The sequence below is a fragment of the Acinonyx jubatus genome, chromosome B2 (genome assembly GCF_027475565.1).
Source record: "Acinonyx jubatus isolate Ajub_Pintada_27869175 chromosome B2, VMU_Ajub_asm_v1.0, whole genome shotgun sequence".
In the NCBI taxonomy this organism is placed as follows: domain Eukaryota; kingdom Metazoa; phylum Chordata; class Mammalia; order Carnivora; family Felidae; genus Acinonyx; species Acinonyx jubatus.
Genome location: NC_069385.1, coordinates 46,009,842 through 46,013,365, shown reverse-complemented (window position 1 = coordinate 46,013,365; position 3,524 = coordinate 46,009,842).

Genomic DNA, 3,524 nt, shown 5'->3' with positions numbered 1-3,524 from the left:
TGAATTGTAAGAATTCTTTATATATTCTGGGTACTAGACTTTTATTACATCGATGACTTTCAAATATTCTGCCATTCTGTGTGTTGTCTTTTGACTTTCTTGATAGTATCCTTAGACGCTCACATTTTAATGGAGTTTAATTTGTCTATTTTTTTCATTTGCTGCCTGTGCTTTTAGTGTCATATTTAAGAAATATTTGCTTGACCCAAGGGAATGAAGATTTATACCCAGTTTTTCTTCTAAGAGCTGCATAGTTTTAGCTCTTATATTTAAGTCTTTGATCTGTTTTGAGGAAATTTTTGTATGTAGCACGAAGGAGGGTTAAATTCTTGTGGAAAAGGGCTTTTCTTGCATGTGGATGTCCAATTGTTTCAACAACATTTGTTGAAAAGTTTATTCTTTCCCCACTGAAGGGTCTTGGCACCTTTGTCAGATTCAGTATTTGCTTCATGTATTTTTGGGCTGTGTTGTTAGTTCGTAACTGTCCTTACTTTTATCTGAAAACAGCAATGACATGAAATTTATTACCTGAAGGCAGAATAAAAAGTACGTTTGATATTTAAAAAGTAATCTTGGTGAAAAGAAAAAAAATTAGAGGAGACGTGTGCTTTTACAGAAGAAAGTTTCATAGTTTGTGATCACTCCAGATTATACTAAGCCCAAGGAATAGCCTAGGTAAGAAGAAAGATGTTTCTCAGAATCATTTTGCCATGAAAGAAAAAAAATTTCTTTCCTTGCCTCTGAGCACTAAAAGAGATATAAGGTTGTAGAATAAAATATTAGATACTTTTTTCTAAGTTTATTTATTTCTGAGAGAGAGAAAGCATGAATGGGGAGAAGCAGAGAGAGAGAGAGAGAGAGAGAGAGAGAATCCCAAGCAGGCCCTGCAGCAGAGTCACCAGGACTCAAACTCACAAAGCCACAGAGCCCAGGAATCCCTGAGTTCATGATCTGAAGCTCATTAAGTCGGAAGCTCAACTGACTGAGCCACCAGGCGCCCCTATTAGATACCTTTCACTGAGAGCTTGCTGTTCTAGGCATTGTATTAAGTTTGTCTTTATAATTTTGCATTTAATGCTTACATAAGCCCTGTAATGTGATGTCTTTGTCAGCAGAACTTGAGTTAAGTAGTCATCTACAAAAGTGATTTAAAAATTTTTCTTACCCATGGGGGAGGGAAAGGAAAAAAGAAAAAAAAAAAAGAGGTTAGAGTGGGAGAGAGCCAAAGCATAAGAGACTGTTAAAAACTGAGAACAAACTGAGGGTTGATGGGGGGTGGGAGGGAGGGGAGGGTGGGTGATGGGTATTGAGGAGGGCACCTTTTGGGATGAGCACTGGGTGTTGTTTGGAAACCAATTTGACAATAAATTTCATATATTAAAAAAATTTTTTTTCTTTAACATTTATTTATTTTTGAGAGACAGAGAAGAAGTGGGAGAGGGGCAGAGAGAGAGGGAGACACAGAATCTGAAGCAGGCTCCAGGCTCTGAGCTGTCAGCACAAAGCCCTATGCAGGGCTTGAACTCACAAACCGCGAGATCACGACCTGAGCCGAAGTCAGACACTTAACCGATGAGCCACCCAGGCATCCCGGAGGTGATTTTTAAGGAAATGTTTCCAGAAGAAACAGGCAAGGGAACAGAGGTAGGTAGACAGTGAAGAGGAAGAAAGCAAAGTAGGATGGGATTTCAGGAATTGTCCAGCATGGATGCTTCAGCCTGATTCCACAAAGAAGCTCTGTGTTGTAAATTGGAACTCAGATTTATCTACCATGAAGTCAAAGAATTAGGCTTTTATTCTTCCCAGTCATCAATCATTGGCTAAGGAATACCCAGGGTAACCAGGGAGTGGAGAGACACTCTTGGGCTCTCTTTGCCTGTGGGCATTGGTGGTCTGGTAGCCAAAGGCAGTCCCTGCTCTCAGGTGGTGGTGGTGGATCTGGGGACTGGAAACAAAAGGAGTTGGAAGCTGGGGAAATGGTGCTCAGAAAACTTAGGGAGAAGGAAACTAAGGTTAAGGACCCAGAGTCACAAAGAGAATGAGTGAAAATGTCTGTGACTCCAAATTCCTTTTCTTTCCCCTTTAATGTGGTGCCTCCAGTCACAAAGATACTGTCATTGGGGAAGTACCAAGAATCTCCTGTTTCAGATGTCATTATGCCCTTTTCTTAAAACTGAATTAACTTTCTCAGATTTTTTAAAACCTGGGATCTGACAAATTGCATACAAAATTTTGTGTGTAGGTATGTGAGTGTATTCATGGGTTCCCACACCTGCTCCCCCGGGGAGGGAGTTTATGGCTTACATAAATTTCTTAAAGGGAATGTAAAAAAAAAAAATGTTAAGCATCACTATTTAAGAGATCATTCTCCATATTTAACTGTTTTCCTGCCTAGGATCTTATGACTTATCATTATTACATCTTTAAAATATTGGCTTCATGAGCTCAGATTAATTATAACTACAAGTAAAAATTTAGATAATGACATTCCCCCCCGACCCCATTGAGCACTGTTCTTACTGGTTCTCATAAGCTTGAGAAGAATTGGCATTAATTCTTTTTTAACATGTATAATTTATCAGTGAAGCCTTTTGTCCTAGGCTTTTCTATGTAGAATTTTTTTTGATTACTGATTCAATTTCTTCACTTGTTATAGGTCTATAGTTTATATTTCTGACTAGAAGCACAAAGAAATTACATGTTATTTTGTAGGGCAGATGGTTTGTTTAAAACTAAGACAAAAAAGTTCATGGAAGGCATTCAGTGAGCTTGGTTTGTTTCCTTTGATTAATTCAGCTGGATAATTGCCAGATATTCATTTAGTGTCTGTAACACACACACGCGCGCACACACACACACACACACACACACACACACACTTTGCCTGGATATTAAGTGGTCTGTATTTTTAAAAATTCAAAAAGAATTCCCAGTCATTTTCCTGAATATTTTCTTTTCTGATTATGTGATATAAATAGCAGAGTCTTTTTGCATACACAGAGTTAATCTATGTCTGAAGGTGTCTCTATAAAGGGGGAACATTCTAAACTGTAGTATTGTAGAGCTAAGCTCCAGGCACTGAGAAAGTTCTTTGGCCTTTTAAGGCCTAGGTAGAGGAAACTGATATGCAAAGTTGTCCCTTGGTTGGGAGGTATAGCCTCCCAGGTTTGGGTGCATGAATGGGTGGGTGGTTCCAGCCTGGACCCAGCTGCTGGTGGTACCCGGTAGGGAGAAATCCTTCAACAGAAAAGTGATGCCTTTCCCAACAAGTGGTGCTAAAAACAGGGAAAGTTTCAAATATATCCATAATCTTGGGTGCCTAAGCAGGTTAATGCTCTTAGATCATATTATTCCTGTCTATAGTTCACCCTTCAGCCATCCACCACCTCGAGTCCCATTTTGGTTTTTCTAAGTTAAATTTTGATGTAATGTAGTTTAATATTAAATTCGGGTTAAGGGGTGATTTCTCTTTCTAATGCTCCACAAGAAGATGACAGGTTGTTGGCTGTGGCGAGGCAGTGTGA